We start from the raw sequence: 24,752 nt of genomic DNA on the forward strand, positions 1-24,752 counted from the left end.
TATTCCAATAATGGGTAGGCATTCATTACTGGTCCAGACAATGTACCAGTAAAAAAAAGTATACAATGCATTGAATATGCAATCATTCAACACGCCTCAATCCATGCACTCCTGCCATGCCCCTATCACACTACTCAGTTTTTAGGTTTGCATAAGAAAGATGTTCGTAGTGGACCCACAATGTGATGAGCCATACACTCCCAGCTCATCCTCCTGGTAACAGGCAGGACTGGGAAGCAAAAGAGGCCCTGGAAATAATTTCCAAAGAGGCCCCATATTACACATTTTCATCAAGCCAAATCCTTTTCCTATGATGGCATTTGGAAATAAAATAGGTTTGCACATAAATAGGCCAGCCTACCCCTGCCGTGTACGCTGTATCTAACGTCCACACTATCTGGCAGCAGGCGGCCTTCAACAGCGGAGCCACCGGGCAATTCTCCACCATGTCACCGGGGCACTCAGGCAGCTTTCCAAATCAGCAGAGGCACTCGAACAGATGGTGCAATACTGGAAAGGGAATGTTAGGAGACTATCCGCTGGGTGTTTGGAAACACTTTGCCTCGGAGGATAATCAGCATTCATTGGACAGGACATAATGTGCCAGATGGGGCTCCATCCTGAGTGCCGTATGGAACGCATGGATTCGCCAGTCATCTGCATAACTGCTCCACCCCCCTGTCCCTGCCCCTCCCCATGTCACGTAGAGACGCTCGCCTCCCACCAGAGAGCTTCATGGGCACAGGCACTAAAAGAAGGCGGAACATCAGGTTGAAGGTGGCATTACGGAAGGGTGTGAATGTAGCGGTAACACCCCGTTCCAAGGACTGGAATGGGGGTAACGGCCCAGCAACCCAAATTAAAAGGTACAAGTGAATGAAGGGAGGGCAGTTAATGAGGGCTCCGGCCCGTTACCCCCACCCCCCTCCGTTCCAGCCCTTGGAACGGGGTGTTGAAGCCATTAGCATCCCTGATTACCAAAGCAGTAACTGGGGTGCTTAAAAAAAAAATGTTTTTTAAAGTATATTATTTCATTGAACTGTGGGCTGTAATCAATTCCTCCCCTCCCCCGCTCCACCCCAAACCAAGGGAACTGAAGGGCCATGTGGAAAAGGCCTACCTGCCATTACCAAAGAAAAAGCAGCATTTTATTTCACAAGGACAGTGGAAACGTAAAGGTACCTTTCACATGAAAAACAGGATTTTTAAACACAGACACCAAAACGGCTTTGCGTGTGTGTTTGTAGTTTCAGCATAGATCAGCACCAAGATGCCAGCACACTGCTGGGGTACCCTAGCAGGACCCACTTACGCTAGCCCTCGAGTGTCGACGGGTTGCCCACATTTTGAAGACCAGACTCCCAAATCTCAACATAGGTTTTTTCAGGTGATGCTCCCAGGCCGAGCAACAATACTCCCACTGGTCACCGTTATTTGGACAGATCTACCATTAGCAAATAAAGAGGGGCCTACTGCCTCCATTGACAATCATTTGACTGCCTGATTCGGAAGAACCGAAATCCTGCAATTCTAAATGAAATAAAGCCGGCCCAGTCTGTCTGTGCTGCCACATTTCTGAAACATGGAAACAAAATAGTTGAAAATAGAATGTGCATCACTGAGAAAAAAAAACAGGAGCGCTCAGTGTATGTGGCACTACTGAACGGCCATGCAAATGGGCAGTTTTCATTCTGCCCCTTTACCAACCGTCCAACATGGCCCCCAAATGTGTATTATATGAACACTTATTCACGTTTACCTTGATTATATCACATTACCCAATCTGGATTTCTAATCAAGTTGTTTTATAATCCGAATTAGACGAGTTTAAAAGTCGGAAAGGCTGTTCATTCTGTATGCACAGGATATTCCCTTGTGATGGTCCAGATGGACCAAATAAAGGGCTCGTGCAGACCAGGAGTGTACGCGCAGTGATTTACGCAACCACGCTTACAGCATCAAAGCTCGGGTTCCCCTTTTGCTCCCCTTACACGGAAGTGGATCTGGGAACGCTTACTGGGTACTACTTCCGGTCTGTGCCAGTGGGATGCAGCGCTCCATTACTATTCTGTCCTGAACTGCAAATGAACGCAGTCTAAATGGGAACCAGAGTTAGGTGGCATGTTGCACATAGAAAGGAATGATAGGTTGGGTGCAATTTATGTGCTGTTATTAACGCGCTACATGCTACAAACCAAATCAGCGTGCAAAATGTGCGCCACTGTATGAACGGTGTAAACATCCAAAAGGGACCCCGGGGTACTGTTACAGGGTGTAGCAGGGACCAAATAATCGGTTTTAATAAGATTTAAAAACAAAAGAAATTCAACCTCCATCAAAGCAGCGGGATACAACCTGCAGTCTGGCCAGGCCGCTTTCTGCGCACAGTAGATGCAGAAAAAAATAAGAAACAGGTAAGCAATCTCATAAGAGAGACCTGTTAACTTTACTAGACGTATGTTCAGGAGAGGGAACTTACACGCAGGATGTTAATGTTGTGTTAATGTTAAAGGACATTTGTACCGCACACTATTACCACTGGAGTGGTCCCCTGGCGGCTCTGAAAGAGGAGGGGAGGTTGAGTTAGTGGAAGGAAGCAGGAAAAGTGCAAGAGAGCAGTGATGTGCTGTTGGCGGCCTCAGCCCGGTGGGTCCGTTGGCTGGGCCTGGGGTGTTTGAGGCCGGTAGTCGTTGTGTACTGTTGTGCAAGACTATGTGTGTTTTTGTTTTGTTGTTACAATGTAGTGAAGTTTGTGCGGTTTGTTGTGATGTAGGTTTTGGTTGTGTTTGGTTTGGAGTTTGAGAGGTGTATGCATAAAGGGAAATTGTTAGTAGGCTTGGTTAGTTTGCGTCTCTATCCTGAGTCGAGGCGCTCGGCTTGCGTATTCTCCCCTGAAGCGGCTCTGTCCTGATCTGGGACCGACTGGTATACAAGGTACCTTACTCCTCTGGCCCCCACCCCCAACAAGCTCTCTTATAGCTCCCCTTATTCTCCCTTCATTCTCCTGTGGCCAGTGCACCTGCTAATGTCAACCTCTCAGGTAGTGTGGTGATTGCCAATATCTCGACAATTCCACGCTACTGTGGTACCTGGCGGTAACTAAGGGGGGGGGGGGCGAAAGTGTTGGTGGGATTGTCTGGGATAGTTGACTCCGTCTATGTGCGTGCCGCCTGTGTTCCAGTCTATCCGGTGCCACCCGTCCAGGTGCCGTGGGAGCGGTCCTCTCGGGTCGGGGATGTCTGTGTCCTTTCCAGCTTAGTCATCCTTTTTCCGGTTTTGGTTTCCAGGTTTAGTCTGTGGTGTTGAAGAGCCAGGTTTTTAGTGTTTTCCTGAATTTTAGGTGATCTTCAGTGTTTCTTATTTGCAATTTGCATTTTCCTAAATGCAAGGAGAGTTAACTCCCCTACGAAGAGATCATTACTACTTAGGGAGTTCCATCTTACTCTACTGTACTTCATCTGCCTAAACCACCACTGCTTCACGATGTACCCACCTATAAACCCAATTTGTTGTACTTAACCCACTAGCTTATCTTGTACTATGTATTATACTGTAATCTGCCACCTCTTTATACGTCTACCCACCTGTTGTACATTACGCTTATCCCAATCCTGTACTTTTAATATGTACTTTTCTGTAACCTTTGCTATGTAACCTACACAATGCGCCCAGTTACCCGAGGGTCAAGTGCGCTATATAAATAAACAATTCAATTGGGCTATACTGGATAGCCTAATGGTACAGGAAACTCACTGATTGCATGCTAAAGAAGCAGTTCTTAAATCTAGGGTGGTGGGTAATATATACATAGTGCCTCGACTTCGACAAAAAAAGAGGGGTGACTATTGTGGTGTGAAATAAATTGGGGTTAATGAAGAATGAGGAATTTATGGACCCAGACAGACATTATGTCTTCAGGGGAAGATAATCAAAGGGAGCTCAATGTATGCCCCCAATGTGGGACAATTGTCCTTTGGTGTAGAGCTGAGATGGGAGGGTTTTTAAAGAGACCAAGAGATGCCGGAGCGTGGTGTGCTCTAAAGTCCTGAACTGCCAACCTGGCTGTGGCCCCATGCAATTTAATTTCCCGTGATCGAGTACTCAACTTATCACTGAGGAGCCCTAACCGCGAGTCACCTCATGAGACAAACATGCGAGTACTGAGCACCCGACAGCCCATGTCCCTAAGGGTCATGGGACACCATGGACTATCCTCTGTACTCACACGACCGGCTGCGATAGTGGTTGGTGCTAAATTACAGATGGAAGATGGGGTACAGGATGTATTCGGGGATACCTCTAAAAAAAAGCTGTAAAAAAAGGGTTGAATTCCAACTGTGGTAGAATGTGAACCAAATCGCAACATAATAAGTTATCTATAGAGCACCTTTGACCAATTTTTTTACGTGGAGCTTCTTTTGTATGATATATTCCGCAAGCAAAGCTGGCGCTCAACCTATGAAGGATAAAAGGCGCCAGTCAGCCTTGTCAGAATTCAAACCTGCAAATCACACCGATCGCAGAAGTCAGCACTTAACCCACTGAGCTATTTGTCATTCAGGGGGCTTTCCTCACCCAACCCATTTGCTGTCTGGTGGTGAAGGAAACCAGACCAGCCTGGCAAAAGCAATGGACTCATTTGGGCATTTGCAGGATGAGCCCTTTTGCCGGGTCATTGTAGAATTTGCAAAGTCTACATGAAAGCACCTTTTTGCCTGTGATAGTAGACAGCGCATTTAGAACAACCTTTGGTAGAGGGGCCTATTTGAACCAGTAGCTTGTTCTATTGTGCCTGTAGCCCTCGCACTCCTCTGGAGAAGGGTCCCTTGACTGAACTGCCGTAGTTATTCCAAGTGGGTTTAGAAAATAGAGCAATACTCAGAAGTGGGGCCGCAAATTGGAAAAAAAATAGACGCTATAAATAGGAAAGCGGAGAAGAAAAATCAGAGTTTGAGTTCTCATATGCTTCCTTTGCACTCACAAGTACATCTCCCGGTCGCACCCACAGAATGGGCATTTCAGTCCTTGTGCAGAGCTCTCCAGCTGGCTGCACCGATGCTCCTGTGTGACCCCTTCACAGGTGCGCGCGCCCTCTCTGGAGGGCCCTGAATGGGCGGAAATCTGCATCACCTTTTGATGCAATACCACTCCATATTCTAAAGGCCCTCCCGCAGCAAACCATTTTCCTGTTTACGGGGGCCCTAGAGTACTCTTAGTTCTGGGGTAATTCCAGCCGCTCTGAAGCATGCAGTGGTTACTCCTCTTCTGAAAAAAACTCATTTAAACCCTCATGCGGTAGCCAGCCATAAGCCCATTTCCTTACTTCCGGCTATAATGAAGGTCATGGAGGCCGTCACCACACCACATTTTTAAAAATTTCTGGATGAAAACAACTGCTTGCATCGTTTTCAGTCTGGATTTCGCTCAGCAAGGGGTACAGAATCAGTTATGATGTCTGTTGGATAATTTAGCTCTACTCCAGGAGCGCAGGGAGGTCGGAGTGCTAATCCTCCTGAACCTCTCTGCGGCTTTCGATACAGTGGATCACAACATTTTATTGAGCCGCCTTGAGCATGCAGGTATTACAGGGTCTTCATTGGCATGGTTTGAGTCATTCCTTGAAGGACAGACGCAGACCGTCTCTTTTCAGGTTTGCCAATCTACGACCTACAGTTTGACCTGTGGGGTTCCCCAAGGGTCTACCCTGTCCCCTCTTCTTTTTAATCTTTGTGCGTTTGTTGGCTGATTTGATTGCTCAGTCTGGAGTCCTTTTCTATAGCTATGCCGATGACACTCAGTGTTTCGACTTGACTACCCTCAATCTGAACCTGCAGGTAAACCTTGGGACTGCTTGGACAATATAAACAAGTGGGTGCCAATTGGCTAAAGCTGAAAGGGGATAAAATTGTCCCCAATCGGCCGGTAGTCTGTGGAATTCTCAATTTTGGCCCCAATCGCTTGGCCGATGTTCAGCAGTCCATGCGTCTGTAGGGGTGAGGCTCCTCCCCAGTAGGTCACAAGAAGATCTGATTTCAGCAGTGTTTAATGCAGGGTTTGGGAAACTTAAAATCCTAAGGAAGATACTGGCTTCTCCTGCTCTCAGATAGCCGTAACATGCTGGTTACATCTACTATAATGGGGTCACTGGACTACTGCAATGGGATCTACTTGGGGCAAACCAAGTATCAGATACAACATATGCAGGTACTCCAGAATGCAGCAGCAAGGTTTGTGCTTAATGCAACGCATTTGACTCCGCCTGTAGCTCTCCTATGGCATCTGCATTGACTCCCAGTGGTGGCACGGATAACGTATAAGATACTCTGTGACTCAACAAGCTCTGTACAATGTAGGCCCGGAGTATTTGAAAGGTTAGATAGAGCGCTAACACCCAACTAGGCAGCTGCGTTTATCTGCTCAGTCGCTACTTAAAGTGCCTAGATATCAGCGTGTACATTTTGGAGGCCGCTCCTTCTCCGTCATGGCCCCTACATTATGGAATCTTCTCGCTCTTGCTCCGAGAGTCAGAGGAGTACCTTCCCTTCCGAAGGGCGCTTAAGCCCTCTTTTGGTTTAATCTGTTAGCGTGCATAGCGGTTTAATTCGTTTTTTTCTCCGTACTGCCAATAACAGCACCAAGACGCTTTCGGGCCGTAGTTGCGCCTTATACATTTTTAATAAATAAATATGCACCAGACTCTGTGCCATCGCACAGGCATCCAGTGTCTTGCACTGTTCCAGTGTAGATGTGGGCAGTGGTGGAAATTGACACAAATGTAAAGGGGAAATCCCACAAGGGGAGCACTGGGGAATTGGAGTTTGAAGTGGAGTTGGAGGAGGGGCGGAGTTCCAAGTGGGCAGAGCTGGCAGTTGAACTCGGCTCAAAGCAAATGTTTAAAATAATCACTTTAAAATGGGGCACTTTCTTTAAGGTTGCTTCTTTCCAAATTCGACAATGTACATCAATTCCACTTTAAATCACTTCCATGGCAGTGGTGCATCCAAAATACTGTTGGTAATGCAGTGATTTTTAGTACATTAAGTGATCCATAGATACGTTTTACAGGAAAATGATACCCGGGTTACAGAAGGTTAAGAGACTGTTGCTGAGATTGCTATATATTAAAAACGGTTTGTTAAGCGTAGGACTTTTTGAAATTCCTTATAAAAAATAAAAGTGCTACAAAATGTGTTTGGATACAGCATGGGTTGGGCTGGATGCTTGCTTATTTTCAGGGCAGAGGTGGGGGTATTTCTACTCCTGTAGGGAAAATCAAAAAATGGCACCCATGAACCCACAGTTTAAGTTCCTAATAACTGCTGTCAGCACAACAGAAGCATTTATTTGTGATGGAGCAGTTTGACAAGCATAACATCTTTATAATTTGTGAAAAAAACAAAGGGGCATACAAATTACAGAGAATTTGTAGGATAGTCCGACTAAGAAAGAACCCGATTTCAAAGAAAACTGGTGAATCAACGTTTAAGCAGCAATTTTAAGTTTGGAAATGACTTTTTTCTTCTATGAAAGTGTAAGATGCACATTTGGAAAACAATACTGTGCCCCGTATGTAGAAAACCTGCTTTTAACAGCGATGGCCCCCACCCCAGTGATAGTCATGGCCCATTGATTACCGTGGTGTCCCTTTCAGGCCAGAAAAAAAGAAAGCAGGCTAGGCAAATAAAACGTGCAAAAGCGCGAATGACGCCTGGAGAAGGAGCACAGAGCAGATTAGATCACCGAGCTCCCAGCTTCCCTCGGTGAAGCCTCGTCATGGCTGAGGGAGGCCGGCACTGAGATTCAGGGAGGTATCTGATGCCGGATCGCGTACCCTGCAAGAGCCGGCTCATTGAGCTGGGCTGCATAAGGGAAATCTCCCAAAACGAAGGACTGGTCTGCAGAGACTCCGATTAACACTGCAGACCTTTTTCGAGAGCACCCAAAAGCCAGCAAAATACAGTGCTCCCCTGCATTCCCAGTAGAGGAATGAGCATGTTTCAGTCCATGAAAAGGGTCCCTACTTCATCCGAGTGAGTTCCATGTGATAATGTTGCGGTAAAAAAGGTTGCCAGGTTGGTGACTTTTTTCCTGCCCCTTAAAATTCTTTCCCCAAACATTCTAGAAGGGGTATATTTCTATATTATTACCACCAATCCCAGAATATTTGGGTAAAGTGTTTGATTGCCCGAGTGTGCATTTTTAGGGAAATGTTGCCACCTGGCGACCTTTTCCGTGGCAACATTATCACTGGATACCATCCGAGTGTGCTTTTGGCCTTCTGCAACTTAGTGGTCACCGAATGAGGCTTGATGGTGCATCGGATGGCCTCCATCACGCGTTCTCCTACTGAAGAGGGAATGGATGGGTGCAAGGAATAGAACAATCACCCCTCCTCCTGCACTCTCCCAACCCCTCAACCACCTGATCTGTAAGTTCTCCTAGGGCCACCCTCTGGGGGCTACCGAATGCAACTATGCAGCCAAGTGAGAAGCATACCTGAAGGAGCCTGGGATAGAACAAGGGGGCAGGGGCAGGATCACCTGTTGGCTCAAGATAGCCAGTGCTTCTTAATGTGCCGCATTACCTCATTCATGGCAGACACCACCACAACTCCCCCCCCCCCCAATCCCTCCTCCCCAAGACTAAATCCAGGAGGCTGCAGTAAATCACGGACAGAGATGGAGGGCAGGGCATCTCAGTTTGCTTTGTTCTAGAAGCTGGGAATGCTTAAGGGGGCATCACGTTAATGAGGGGGGGCTTCCAGACAACAAGGGCAAGAGTGTAATAAAATGTCTTCCAGGGCGAGTTCCTGAATTCCAGATCCAGTGCTGTGGTCAGGGTTAAACTGCATAGCCACTGACGGGGACAGTGCTTAAAGTGGGCCAGGGCCTGCCGGGACCGGGCCCCAGCAGTCTCCAAAAAGTGGGACTGAGCCGGGGCCCTGCCGGGGCCCCCCATCCCACACAACATTGGCGGGATGCATTATCCCGCCGCGGCCGCAGCCGTGACGGAAGATGCGCCCGCCAGTTTAATTTCAGGCAAGCTGGCAGAAGTGCCAGCCAGGCACAGCGTCGCTGAGGCTGGCTGGCACTTCTGTCAGTCACTGTAACTTCCCTGATGACCCCTCATCCGAGGGTAGTAGAAATATTTCTATGTTTATAAAAGACCACTTGAAACGTGCACAATTCAAGGCATGCTTTGTCGATGGACAAAGCCACCTCGGGTTTTGTCCGTCCTCAACGCTTAATAAAAGATGCCTTGAATGGTTTACTTTTCAAGCCGTCTTTTATAAACATAGAAATATGTTATAAATCTCCATGCTTATAAAAGGTGGCTTGAAAAGTGCACAAACCATAGTAAGGTAAGCACACAAGTGTGCATAAATTACTATGGTTTGTGCTCTTTTCAAGCCACCTTTTTATAAACATAGAAATACGTAACATTGGTATGTTTATAAAGCTTGAAAGGTACACAAACCATAGTAGTACGCATACAAATATATAAATGCTCACATACATTTATATATTTGTTTGAGCACCTTACAATGATTTGTGCATGTTTTAGGCCACGCCCACAATGGAAGCCACGCCCCCAAACGAGGGCCCCCCCTCAATTTCTTACCCCACTTAAAGCACTGGACTGGGACCCCGCTTTAGGTGCACCCTGAGCCCCATCTGTGCCAGGACAGGGAGGGGTCCCGAATCCATGCGGGCACCGACACCAGAGAACCCACGAGGGAGGGTGTCAAGAGTTAACCTTGGCAGGGACTATGGCATCTAGAAGAACCAGAGGGCCCAAATGGCGATGGCATGGGCGATTAGAGATAAACTCCTTCAGGAAGGGAAATGGCAGGCCTCCCAGCCCCTCTCCCACTTCCCTGCTGCGCTATTGATTGCATTGTGTACATATCCTTAGGTTCACTTTGGGGGGGCTGCACTTATGGCATCTCAGACCCATATGTTCCAGCCTGCAGTCCTCTTGTCTAACCTTCACTTGGGACTCTCTAAGCCAGTCAGCTTAGTCTTTCTGCAGAGGTCTCTATTCCGAAGGGGCAATCCCTTATGTTCCCTTATAGCGATCCTTTAGCCATCCTAGAGGCATTTTCCTACTGCTTAGATCACCTACAGGGGTCCAATAGAGAGTCTGTATAATGGCAATAATGAAATGTAAAGATGATTGAGCATAGAGTTACATAGTAAAGGATGAGCAACCTTAAGCTTTCTCCTCAAGCCTATGGGGTGCAGCTTTGGGTAGGTCTTACCCAAGGACTTGCACTAATCCAGTAAATGCAACGCCAAACCAGGGATAGAAATGCCAATAGCGTACTTCTACTCTTTCAACTGCAACTGCTGAAATCCAAATAGACCATCAACCTACTCGGGGATTGACCTAGTGTGGAGTGGAAAGTAAAGTAGATCATACGTTGTTTTGCAATCCCACTCCAGAGGGAATGTTTCCCATGATATGGTTACATTTAATCCAGTGTGTGTGTGGATATAATGACCGCAACGTTCAGCGGCTAGGGGTAGGGGGCCGGTGTCTGCCTTATGGGCCAGGAGGAGGCACTTAGCTCTCAGATCACCGATCCACACTGTGCTGGTGCTTGGGGCGCATCCAGGGATGTCAACGGTTACTTACCTGGGGATGGGCCGTAACCTCAGTTTCATAATGCAGGCAGCACCTAGAATCTTACTAGAGGGTGTTACTAGAAGAAGCCATAACCAAGGCGGTGAACCCATTACACAAAGAAAACAAAAAGCTGCAGAGCGGTTAGAGAGGGGTAATGCTCCTGCTGCAGGGGTCAATGCAGACGCCAGATCACAGGTTTCAATCCTACAAAGCTAGTTCAGCCTTCCGCCCTTTATAAAACCTACACTGATAGGTGATCACCATCTGGGTGCTGCATGGCTCGTTATCCACAGTAGAACAGAACCTAATAAGCAATGTGTTACTTTGAAAACAATGCTACTCTATCACTGTAACAGTTCACCTGGCAGACACATATGGGCCCAGGGGGAGAGCCGAGGTCACACTAACCCGCATACTTCACTCATTCCCAGATGCGCATGCAACCTCCCAAGATCTGCTACACTACTTTTGGTCTATAATTTCATCCCACCTCGACACCTCGCAGCACAAATCATGTGACCCAAATGTGAAGGAGAGATAGCCTTGCTTTCTGATCTTTTTGATCGATCAGGGGCCTTACAGCTTCATGGTCGGTGGTATAGACCTGGCTGGCACCGTGGGGGTCTTGGGTTCAAAGCATAAGAGGGCTGCAGCTCTGACGCGGGGGGTGTTGGGGCTGAGGGGCCATGCTACCTGTATAGTGGAATGGTAACTGCCAAGAGGCGCTCTGCCCCCTTCTTGTAACCTTGCAGAGCACATTCTTCCTGGAGCGCAAAGGCCTACAGCTTCGGAGACAATGAAAGACTTGTAACTCCCTGAAGCTCACTCGTGGTGTGGGTTATGTCTGTACCAATAACGCAAGCCTAATACTAACACAGTTGGTGCCTTGGGCTTGGGACTATGCTGCAAAATGACTGCTAAATAACTAAAAAGGCTTTTACACTTTACTATATAGCCCCTACTCCTAATGCATGCACTACATAATTGTGCACTCCCCTGCGTGCACACACCACCCCCCGCTCTCTTGAAGTGCGGTCTATCGTTTGTTTCTCACTTGAAATCACCTATGGGGGGTGGCAACACCCTCCTTCTCAACTTGTGCCCTAGTGGATGATGGGCATACCTTCTTGTGGGGTGCACTTAGAGGCCCTAACAGAAATACCCGTCACCTGAAAAACTACATTAAACCGTGCCACTAAAAACAGCTGTGCTTTGTTTTCCCTGGCACATGTGTGGCAAGCATTTGAACATGTCACCAAGAACGGCTCTGTGTTTGCTTTCTAGCATCTGAATCACAAGAAGTTATGCTCTGCATTCAGAACGGCTCTGTGGTTGCTTTTCGTGCATCTGAATAACAAAAAGTATGCACTACATCCAAAACGGCCTTGTCTTACTGTTAATTGACATGAGGGGCAAGGATGTCATCATTAGAACCGGAAACATTTTTTGTTTTCCCTTTCATGTGAACAGCAGCGCTCTAAAACACTGCAAATGAAAAACGGCTTGGCTTTTTCTTATCCCATGTCAAATCAAAGTCTGCAGGAGGTCTACCCCTTCGTGTCAATGGACTAGAACAAATGCAATCCCACTGAAAAGTACAAATTAAGAAAATCCCATGACCTACAGAACTGCATTTCAAACATTATATGAAAAATATGGCTTGCACATGTGTGAAAGAAAATAAGAAAAATGACCTTTACAAGCCAACGTGAAAAGATAGCTTTGCTCGCACGAAAATGTCAGAAAATAGGTTGTGGGTGGGGGGTTGGCAAGACCTCACTGTGAGAAAAGGGTCAGAATACCAGTTTTTGGGCTCGTGCACAACACTCAATTGAAAGCCTTGCCTCCCACTGGAAATCGCACCTATAAGTGAACTATTCCACAGGGACATGTAATGTGTCAGAGGGCGTGATAATTCTCTGCTCTGCCAGACTGGAAGGCAGTACTGGCGGGGGGGGGGGGGGACAAAAAAAAAACAAGTGTGGCTAGAGCTTGATCAAGAAGTGAGAGTTCCTCCTGCACCCACTACCAAGGACAAACTGACAAACGTCAAAGAGTATAATAAAAGTTTTTGTTGCAAGCTGAGACGGGGAGACAGTTGCTGTGGGGGGTGGTGCACCACCTTTCCATATGTGACAGATCATCCAATTGACATTAAAGGATTCATTCCCTTTAGGCATTTCTCCCAGCACTCAGAATAAGAAATAATTTCATTTAATGATATTTTACCATGTGATTTCCAGGGGGTTCTGAAGAGTGTATGTTTGTAGGACTTTGTGGACTGGAATGGCCAGTAAAGACTCATTTATGGCTGATTAGAAATGGGACAAATGTGAAAGTTGGTGGAAAGATTGAGCTGGGCATTATGAATATGCTTAATCATTTGCAGAGTTATCACTGCCATACATTTAATGAAAATGACCAAAATGTGCCAAAGGGCCATGCTACCTCGCACAGAGTTGGCAATCGGCTTGCCCAGTTCCCTATGACGCCTTGAAACCACCTATATAGTTCTCATGCCGGTGTCTAGTAGCAATATGAAGTTATGGAACATACCTGGGTTGTCAAAAAGTGACCTAAGAAACAAACAGTCATAAATGCCAAATAGACAGATGGTGCTCCCTCCCCTGGAACCAATCATGCCAGGGGGCGGAGAGAGGAATGGGAAACTGTCCTATCTGGGGGTAGGAGTAATTCTAGAGTACTCCCTTAGATTGTAAAATTAATTATGTCATTTGGGCTATATAAAGGGGGGGCTGTACTAGGCAGAGGGACAGACTCACAAGAATCCGGGGAGACAGGAGGACAACAGAGAGGAGACAGCTGATCCCATCCAAGAGAGTGCAGAGACCAGACCCCTTGCCTAGCTGTCCAGAGAGTCCTGAGACCTAGCTGGCTGTCCAGAATCCCAAACCAAGGCTTACTTTGTAAGTAGCAAATAACCCCCACCCTGAATTGCATAATCTTTTCCTTTTAGCAACATAACTCCATTGAAAGTCACAAATTGCCAGTATAATTCTTTCACCTTCCCATATTAGAATCTGTATTATCCTGTGTATGTTAGCGTATTCCTTTGCTAAATCTTTCAGTGGTCTGCATAAGTCCATAGTACCATTTTGAAATAAAGCAATTAATTCCCCCATTGAAATTCACGTTCAATATTGTTGCCATTCGAAATAAATTTGTGGAGTGTTTTTAATAACTATAGTCATTTAAGTATCACCTCAACAGAATTAGTCTCTAACTGAAAACCAAATTCACCCGTGTATGGTGTGTATCACCCCACAAACTTCTAACTTGCATCTTTCCATTAAAAGCCCAAACCGTAGTCACATCGAAAGAAATTCCTTTTTGCCTGGGATCCTATGTGTTATGTGCCTCTGTCCCCGTCCTTAAAAAACAATTTAAGATTTTGAAAGCTAAGCCCCTTTCCTTGGCTTACCTTCATTGACAATCCTGTGTAAAACAAATTTCCATTTGCTGTTTGTATATTCCTTTTGCATTTGCTTTCTCCCCAAAAGCAATTTCTTACCTTGTTTCCAAATTGCCCTGGTGTACTGATTAGTAGTCTCTAAGCTTCCCTTTCTCCTCAAGCGTAGCAACAAGAATTTTCTTTATAGCTGTCCCTTAGCAGTTGTGAGTAGCTGTGCGAGTTATAAGCAAAATCCGATTCTGCAGCTTTGCGCCAAAAACAGGTATTCATTTTCTTTTTGGACTGCCCATCTTGCGGTGGTGGGCTTTATTTCTAATCCGATTTTTCTGCGAGTGTTGCGGGGGGGTGCTAAACCTTAGCGCCATCACTTGAATGAAAAACATGTTTTGCCATTAAAGACCTGTGTAAACTGTATTAGGATTTCTGAACCAATTGTTCTGCAGGAATCTTTGCATTTGTGTTGTCCCAACATTGGTGGAGGTTGTAAAATGGTTTGATTTTCCCTTTTCATGAAATAATAAATGAATAAATATCTAATTGATATACACCGGCCTGGTTCCTAGTCCATTGTGGCACGGTGTGTTTGTAAAGGTTGGGTGTGAGACGGGCTGGGGCATACTCAAATAAAAGAACCTGTGGTTTATTAAAGATAAAAAGTGTTTTTATTGTGCGCCACGTGGCTCCCTGGCTGGATTGTACCATGTTATAAAACCATGACATTCTGTGGCACAGCAGTTGGTGTTAGGAATGATGTGGCATAGTAACTGATTGATATGATATATGGCATGGCATTTATTACGCGCCTATACACAAGTGTTTGAAGGCGTGATGAGGCAAGGCAGAGGGACCAGAGGGAAGACAGACAATGATTTTACTAGGCCAGGTGTCATTCAGATCGCGCAAGCGCATGGGAAGGGGAAAAGGGTTCCTAGTGATTATTTTGAATGCCAAAGTTTCAAATGGCAATGTTTTGAAAAACAATACATCGAAGAAAAAAAAATTCAATGGGGGGCCCCCAACCCCTGTTTTTGTTTACCCCTTAACACCCATTTAAATAATAAAAAAAAACTTTTACCTACAAAAAAAATCATTTTTTCGATGCATTTTTTTCCAAAACTTTGGCATTCAAAACTATATATTCCAAACAATGTCTGGATACCAGGGAAAAGTGGGGGAAAGGGGGAGGGGAAAGTGCAGTACATGGGATAATAGAATAAATAAGATAAATAAAAAAAATGCGGCCAGCTGGTGGCAAGTGCAAGGTAAGTGCAGACATAAGTGCTGGTAGGGGGACTGTGGGGATACAGAAAACAGTCCCCAGGTGCGGGGGCTGCCAGGGAGGCAGTGCAGGTGTGCAATTGGCAGGGCCTGGGCCCGAGATCAGAAGGGTGGCCGGGTAACCAGTGCAGTTTCAGTTTCAGCCAGGAATTCAGCAGGAGAGAGGGGGAGAGAAAGCAGAAGCAAAGAGGAATGTTTTAAGGTGCTTCCGGAACCGAGATGGTTCTCCTCAAGTTTCAGGGAAGCAGGGAGGCTGTTCCAGAGGAAGGCCCCAGCTGAAGAGAGAGATCTACCACCAACTTGTTGCTTGGAGAAGCTACTGACCGTGAGGGAGTTGGAGGCGGATGAGCGAAGAGCTTGAGAAGGAAGATATTTAGGAAGAGGGAGTTGAAGTCATTGGCCCTCATTACGATACCTGCGCTAAACCATGGCGCTATTAGCACCATGGTTGGTGCCAATATCGTAACGAGTCCGCCAATGTTCAATGGGGAATTACCACCCCATTCCAAGGTTGGCGGGGTGGTAATTCCCCATTGAACATTGGCCCTTCCCCATTTTTGCCCCATAGGGCTCAATGGAACTGGGGAAGGCGCTAAGTATGGTACCGCAAATTGCGGTACAGTATTTAGCACCAAGGTCCCTTTGCGGGTCCCAACTACCTAGACCAGCCTTTCAGGTTGGGTCCCGCAAAAGGACCTCGTAGTGAGGCGCTAAGTGTTTAACGGCGCCGCAGCCTTTTACGGCGCCGTTAAACACTTAGCGCCAGGGTTCTAATGAGGGCCATTGAGGCCCCAGAAGGCCTTGTGGACAATGCAGAGGGTTTTGAACTTAATCTTCGCAGCCACTGGGAGCCAGTGCAGAGATTTCAGTCATGGAGAGATACGATCCCTGGGCTTGCAGCCAAGGACAAATCTCACAGTCCTGTTCTGGATGAGTTGCAGAGAGTGGAGAGTAGAAGCAGGCAGATTTAGAAATATTAAAATTCATTTTGTGACACCGACTGATGGGCAGGCATTCTGAGACAGAGCAACGTATGTGTATATTTAGTTACTTAGACATTCCTATGCACACACAATATTCCTTCATAAAACCATTAAGTGGTGTCTGTAATCAGAGCTCTCAAGTGTCCTGTATCTGCGTGTGTGAAGGCCATTCAGCCTTATTTTTGTTTTGAATTTTGGGATTTGGTTTCTTATAGGAAATACAAAACTACAAGTCCCAGAATCCAAAGGGCAAAAAACACCTCGGATGGCCTTCGCACACATGGCCATGGAAAAATTGGGAACGTGCACCTGGGCCCAAAACTCAGCTATGTATAGCAATGGTGTAGGGATTCCAAATGGCTTGCGTATCCTGATGGATGTACTTTCTGACACATGGGATCTAATAGTCATTCTCCTGTCCAAGGATTGTCATTCTCTGACATGATTTTTCAAATGAACATTATTTTTAAATTGGGAAATTAGGTGGACCAAAGTGCAAGTATAAGTGGAAGCAATTGCATTAGAGTACAACTACAGAGAAATTGTATACGAGGAGGGATACAAAGCTTGCAGTGCTTGTTTAGGCATTTATGTGAAGGAGAGATAGCCACCAATTCACTTCCTGTAGCCTTCAAATTCCTTGGGCCATTCCCACCCACTCCTGCTTTCTCTGCCCAAAACGCACACCCCTGGGATCTCTAAGCTATCAAGCCTTGGCACCAAACAATGCACTCAAAGTTCCTGCCAGTTTTAAAAGCAGTCAGAGTTAATGACTTAAGTGGAGTTGTAAACCTGCTACTGGTGTAATAAAAATGTCTTAACCAGGTCTGCCTCCACCCACTCGATGTACAAGCACTATGCGTGTCCTTTACTGTGGTTATTCTGAAAACAAGCATTGGAAGAGCCAAAGGTTTTGGCTTGCGTTTAAGTGTTTGCCATTTGCCAGGGGCTGTTCGTATATGGCCAGGTGCTGGCACAAATTTGCAGCTGCTATCATTGAAGGGAAGTTAATACCACTACGCAAGTGCCTGACAATTGCATTTCCATGCGTACACACAAGCCCAAACTCTTGGCATTGCCAATGCTTGCTTTTGGGCAGTATGTGTTACTCTACATAGCGTTGTTAGAGCTGGCCAAGGGCAACTATTTTCTGCTGCCTTGGAAGAACGCCGTTGGACACAGCAGTGGCAGATGTTGGATTGCTTTACAAGTGTAACATCAAAACCAGCTCCAATACTTATGGCTTTTAAGACAATATAATTAAATATTTTATTAGCATTATTTTTTCAAGAAAACTCAGCATGGAAACACGCACAACAGACTACATTTTATTACTGGGTGCCATGGACCGCCCCACGCCCTAACTGTACTCCTGGTTACTGGCCTGCCAGAGCTTTCCAGATGTCCCACGTCGCCGTGGCAAGCTTATGCCATCCTCATTTTAATCTATGCAATGCGGCACTTTCCATGTAAAGAAACAGGACTACGAAGCAAAGCAGAAACCAGGATTGTTCGACCAACTCACATGACAGAGCAGCTTGAGAACTCTTGTTAAAAGAAAAATGTATATTTGAAATTAAAAAAAGGTAGAAACGGAAGTAGTCGAGTGTTTTAGACTGATCGAAGGGTTTCGTGTCTGGGTGCGACCCTTTCTTGTAAAGAATTACTGTAATTTGAAAGAAGTCCGGGGGGGTTGGGGGGGAGGGGGAGGTTTGTTGTGAACTTCCAAATTATACTTCTCGCCAACCCACGTAAGCAAAAATGCACGTTTAATCGGCTTTTCGAATCGAGAAGGCTGTCGTTACGACAGGGCAAGCGCTTTACACAGAAAACCTTGTTCGAGGTTTGGATCGGTTCAGGCTGTTTTTCCCAGGTTGCACAACAGCCCCGAACCCTCCGGAAAATAGGTGAATTAATTCTAATAGCATACTTTCAAGAACGTAAGAGGCAGGGCCAGAGCAATCGCACCCACCCCAAAGCATTCGCGCCCTGCCCCTCAGGGCAATTCGAGTCTGTACCAAGGCGGGTAATTGCGCCCCCTGCAGCTGCCCGCTTCGCCCAGGCGAAGAAACGGGACTGCACCTAGGAGACAAAACCCAAAAGGGTTGCGATTCATGAAACGCGGGCTCCCTCCGACAGAAGGTTACACTCTCCATGACGTAGTAGAACAGACAGTCACAAATCACCGTTTAGGAAACATGGGCTGTCTGCGGGGGGATCTGTATTCATTCGTGGAGCATGTCAGTCAGACATGGGGTGGCCATCTGGAGCACATCACCGCTGCCAGACGTCTGCATACGGCTGCTGTCAGCGCTGTGCTTTTCTGTGTCCTGCCCTCGACAGGGACCACCAAGCACAGGGTTATGGGCCTCAGCGTCCGTTCCACATGAACGTCATCCCTTTGTGAATCTGCGATGCAGCCACTCCCACTGCACGACCTCGATCCACAAGCCCTACTCGTGGGGTGGATCTGCTCAAGCGAATCCATCCTTGTAGACAGATTCATTCTGACCTGCATAAGCAGGGCCGGCCTTAGGGCAGGGCGGGCAGGGCGGCCGGCCGACTGCCCGGGACCCATGCCCCCCCCAGGATGCCATTAGCCCCCGCCACACCAGCTCGGGGGAGTCTTTCAGGGGCTCCCTCGAGATGGCGTAGTGGGAGAAGGCGTGGCACGTGCCTTTATGTTATTATATGCGCCCGCTGCAGCGGGGCACATTTAACAATAGGGTGCTGATCAGGGCTTTAAGTGGGGTAAGAAATAGAGGGGGGCCCTCATTTGGGGGCGTGGCTTGTGGATAGGGGCTTGCCTAAAAAGTACGCAAATTGTAGAGTATACACACAAATATATATACATGTTATATATTTGTATGCGTACCTTACTATGGTTTGTGTACTATGCAAGCCATCTTTTCTAAACGTACAAACATATTTCTACGTTTATAAAAGATGGCTTGCAAAGTACACACCATAGTAAGGTACGCACACAAATATATAACATGTATATATATTTGTGTGCATACCCTACGATTTGCCTAGTTTTCAGGCCATCTTTTTTAAACATTTCAGGTTTATAAAAGATGGCTTTGAAAGTACACAATTCAAGCCATCTTTTATAAAGCTTTGACTACGGACAAAATTTATAAACCTCGAAATAGGACGAGGAATCCCCAGGTTCGCCGAGGGTTAAAGACACTGGGGAAACAAAGGGACAGTAACTGCCTCTGGTGACCTCTCGCACGAGGGGTCACCAGATGCAGTTACTATGACTGACGGAAGTGGCAGCCAGTCACAGCGTCGCTGTGGCTGGCTGCCACTTCCGTCAGCTTGCCTGACTTCATTGCAGGCGCATCTCCCGTCGCGGCTGCGGCCGCGACGGGATAATGCATCCCACCAATGTTGCGGTAGGACGGGGGCCCCGGCAGGGCCCCGGCTCAGTCCCACTTTTCGGAGACTGCCGGGGCCCGGCCTCGGCCCACTTTAAGCACTGGTGCTGATGACACCCTATTCACATGATGATTACCTCCCTGCTCTGAAGCAGGAGTGAGGAGGTTTTCATTGGAATAGGATGCTCATGCATTAGGAGCATCCTATTCCAGTGATTAACCCCCTGCGAGGTGCCGGAGGAGGGAAGGACAAAACAAATGCGGTGCTCGTGACCCCGCCCCACCTCTCCCCCCTTGACCAGGTGTGCGTGGGGAGGGGAGGTCACCTATTCGCCCAGGGTGCTGCTGCTTCGAAGGCCGGTGCTGTGCTTAAGTCAGGGTTTTTGATCAGCTGTATGCGCAAATAGCAGGGTGCAAGCGAGAAAAAACACTTGCGTGAATTGGGAAGGCACAGTGATGGAGCAGGGTTCAGCGGCACCAGGGCCAGTCAAGGTCAAACAATTTTAAGTCTTACACTGCAACTTTAGAAAGAAACCATTTCTTTCTGAAGTTCATGGGCTAGAGGCTCTCTGGCACCACTGCGCGTGGTCAGGAACCAGGAAGCTTTCCCCGCTTCCTGTGGTCGAGGAGCTGGAGGCCTGCCTGGAGAGGAGTCGCTCGCTCCAGCAAATAGCAGGTAATGAAAGCATACTTTTTTCTGTGTGTGCGCGTGCGTGGTATTGCAGGGTTAAGATGTATCTATGCGTGTATGCTTGTATACATACAGTGAGTTATGTATTATGCAATGTGTGTGTGAAGGAGCAAGTGATTGGTGTGCGAATGTGCGTGGCTTTCCAAAGGTGCAGATTTTGGCAGGTGGGATTGGGGTGCACTTTTGAATGGGTATCAATCTGTGATAATGCAATAATAAGAAGTGTTATTACGGGGCTAGGCTGGCATTTCAGTGCAGCGAGACTGTACATTTCGTACTGTGGCAGCACATATTTATGCATCCATGACAAAGCAAGCTTGATATATTTATTATTACATGGCCAGAATGGTGTTTAATGCAGCCTGTCTAGCTATTACTTACTGTGGCATGGCTGTTGATTCTGGACATCTATGATGAAGTAGCATGATGAATGTTATGTGACTAGACTAGCCTTTTTGTGCAGCCATTCTAGCAATGTCTTGCTGTAGCATGGCGATTTTTACTGGGTCTCAAGGTTAAAGCAAACATGAGTATTATTCTGTGTCTAGACTAGCCTATATTGTGCAGCCAGTTTGGTCATGTTTTCATATTGTAGCATAGTATTTGTGATGGCAAAGCCAAAGGAGTATGCCCTTATGTGGGGATGCATAGCGGCAGAGCCAGCATGGACATGTTTTCTTATAGTGTCATTACTGCCATTATGCAATAAGTAAACAGCCAGTGTCAACATGTTTTTATACTGCCATGTATTGTGGGCAACAAATCATGAAAATGTGTTGGGAAATGCTTCTGCGCACTGTTGATGAATTGCATTTATTGGACATTTGGACTGGAGTTACCCATCAAAAACAATTGTAAACTGTCCGACTTTTTCTCAGAATTTCACAGTAAGTGTGCGGTATAATGCACCATTTTAATCCATTATTCCAAAAAATGGTATGTTCCCACACTACGCTCTATCACTTTGGCACATTTGTGGGAACTGTTTACGCAGCTCCAATAAAACAATTCACCTGTTGCTACTGGGCGAGTGGCTGCTGGGTGAATGGGTATGATTGAGTGCATGCAAGGCCAGGGGTCCAAGCAAGGGGCATTGGAGAACGGATGTTTTCTTGCATGTTTTATTGGCATTTTTGGACCAAGCCACTGGGGGTTATAGCACAATGGGACAGACAGGTTGGACATTTGGCATAGCTTTTTTTACTCACATAAGAGACAAGGACAATATGATGTGTGTTCTTACATGGAGAGGGTGGTGGCAGTTGTGCAGTCAGCAAGTGAATGTTTTCTTACTGTGCAAGTGCATATTTTACTGGTGTTAAGGGGAAAGTGAAAATGAGGAGTCTTTACATGGTGGGTGGAGGCATTTGTGCCATCAAACAAGGAAATGGTTCCTTACTGCAGCACTGCATGTTTAACTGGTGTTGAGGGCAAAGTCAACATGAAGAGTATTCTTAATTGTCGGTGCAGGGATTGGGCAAGCATTTGTGCAGCTGCAATAACACGTTTTCTTCCTGTGCCAAGAGATTTTTATTGGCATTAAGAGCAAAGCTAACAAAAGAAAGTTCGTACATGGGAATACTGGCAGAGCCAGCATGAACATGTTTTCTTATGCGTAATATTAATGGCCACGCACAGATCCGACTGGTACATTTGGGTGTCGGCACTCAAGAGCCAGGCACAGCCCACTTGTTTCTTTGCTAGGTGAATGATTAAAGGTTTGATTAAAGCAATTAACATTTTAACTAGTGCATTGTGTGTCGTTCCCATTCAGCAGCACGATGGTCAAGCTTGCCTGGTGGTCAAGGCTGGCTGGGGGTGTGGCTTGGCCTGTGAGTTGTTGCAGAGTTTGGGGGGCCCTCCCCAGCAAAGCTTGCATGGGCCCCCAAAGGTTTGTGTAACGCCACTGGGAAGCAATGCATTGTTTTGCATGGTCAGTGATGATCAATATTGACGGAGAGGCGAGTGGGTGGGAAGTGTGACAGATTAGGGCATCGTTAATGGGATATAGCCTCTGGCCTCCAGCCCTTATGGACATCCTGCAATGCGTCAGATGGCTGCCCTTCATATTGCATGCCACAAATGGCAAAAATGATCAAATAAAATATATGCAGGGCTTCCGGAAGATAGTTGTAGTAGCTCAGGAACAACCAGAGAAGGATCTGGGCTCTGGCGCGCTGGCAATGTCCCTGTATACCTCAGTTTGAGGGTGTTGCTGCACTGTGGACAATCACAGGAATGCAGAGGGGCAAGCTCTCAACAGTGGCAATGAGTTCCATCCAAGTGACGCACTAGAGAAGGAGTACAGGTTGAGCAGTCTACTTACACCGAGATAAGAAAACATTCCCACCATTAACACCAACAAAGCTAGAAAATTGTGGCTGTGTATGATGTTGTGTTGGTAAAATAGATAAATGGGTTAAGCTCTCGCCCCACAGATCTGTAGCCGGTCTACTGGATAAAGGCTTGCATCTCGGCCGGGACAACCCAGGCTGTCATCCTTCAGTTTGTATAATCTTCCCAGCCGATATAACCACAAAACTAGACAGCGCAGCAAACTGCAAGGGCCCCTGAAAAAAACGAAACATGCTGTGTATTATTTTCTTATAGGCAAGTCCCATTTCTGAGGTCTGAGCGCACAGGCTGTGGTCCAGAAATCAATCTATGGTGTTCCTCGACTGTCCACATACTCAGTGGTCACATAAGAGACCACATTCCTTCCAATAACTTCATCTGTTATATTGTAACATTTTCTAAAATCCCTTCTCAACCTTCTTAACAGTGCCATCACGTTTTTTTCTTTTCCTCAAACATCTGCAAGCAGTTGCAGCAAAGGTCTGCATTAAAGCCGGGGAGATCACATTACAGCCTCGCACAAGGCTACCCAAACACAACCTCGTTACCGTAAAGTGTAATGAAAACGAGTAGAAAGTATTAATAAAGACTAGGCTTGTAAAACACAACTTTGTAAACGCCACAGCCCCGGTCATCAGGTTCATAGAGTTAAATGCATGCGTCAAAATTAAGAAATGGTGCTGAAAAAATAGAACTGAGTCCTGCACTTGGTTGGTTTTCAGCACTGGGAGTGTGCCAGTGGGCTACTAAGTGCAAGAGCCTTCATTGGCAAACAATGGGAGCCGAGTGTCTCTGGCCACTCACTGTTCATCGGTGTACCCAAGGAGCAAGATACAGTGAAAATGTTTTTCATTGACACGTTTTAAGGGTCTGAACTTTCCCACCAGGACAGCTCTGTCAATACATGTTAGGAACGATTTCCCTTAGGTGCAATTTTCTCTCCCTTTGTGAGCCCCCCCAAACGTTTTGCTTTTAATTGGCTTACCTAATCCGACTTTTTGCAGTGGAGCACAGCCTTCAGCGGCAATCATCTGGGCTTTCGCCCATTTGTTATAGTGAAACGGACACATCCTTCAGGCTGTCAGTACTGGGAAAAAAGGTTTCCCTCAGGTTGCCATTTCTTGGTAACTTTTTATCTAAGTACCTTACAGTACCGCGCATAGGGGTCCTTTTGTTTGATGGCATAGCCACCCTCAAAGGATTTTATGGTGTTTGTACAAGTGTGTCTAGGACGAACTGGAGGCAGCAGTTGATGTATTTTTACTTCGTTTTTATGGACCATATCGTGTTTACAATATTTGGCCCAAGACTGTGGCCAGTGCTGAAAATGGCAGTGCCACGAAGTCTTTTGTTCTGTCCTTTGGCCATTTTGTCCCTTTGCCTTCCCTCAGGTCGAGAGACCCAGGAATTCCTTATTGGGGCATGCATCCTCCTGCGAAAACAGCATCTTTCGCAGGTTCCTGCAGGTCTTGTATGCTACTGCGCAGGAAGACAATTGCGAATGTCTGGTCCCAATCCACACAACTGGTGCCAGTATGTCTGGTAGCAGTGAATGACTGGAACCACTGTGGGCCACAATTGGGACACGTCTGGCGTGCATGCAAGAGAGCAGATCTTCAATTGGCCATCTTAGATTTGAGCATGAACTGAATCTTGGATAAGAGAAGGGGCACTGCATCCATTCCAGGACGATCTACTGAAATCACACAGAACATCATAAGGAGTCAATTATCCTTAACAAGAAAGACTCTAGGAACCACTGTTGACATGCTTGAAAGGTTTGGCACCCTGACCCAGCTGTTGTGCCGTCAGTCCCCTGCATTTTCATCGAAACAAGAAGGCCTGCAAGGGCGCTTCACCCCTTTGGAGTAGTGGCAACGACTACTCTGGTCATCTCCTACTTACCCTTGCAAAGAGCCTCTTCGGAAGTGTTCCTGGGCCAACCATTGAACTGTCCAGCTCAAACCCAGGGTATCGCACAGGAACCCTGCCGTCCTGTG

General features: G+C 46.6%; 1 protein-coding gene across 1 annotated transcript in view; it reads right to left on the bottom strand.

The window, feature by feature from the left end:
• CEMIP2 (cell migration inducing hyaluronidase 2) overlaps positions 1–24,752 on the bottom strand; it is a 473,131-nt gene that overhangs the window by 291,330 nt on the left and 157,049 nt on the right. The window lies entirely within an intron of this gene.

The sequence above is a fragment of the Ambystoma mexicanum genome, chromosome 6p (genome assembly GCF_040938575.1).
Source record: "Ambystoma mexicanum isolate Mex_15411 chromosome 6p, UKY_AmexF1_1, whole genome shotgun sequence".
NCBI classification, from domain to species: Eukaryota; Metazoa; Chordata; class Amphibia; order Caudata; family Ambystomatidae; genus Ambystoma; species Ambystoma mexicanum.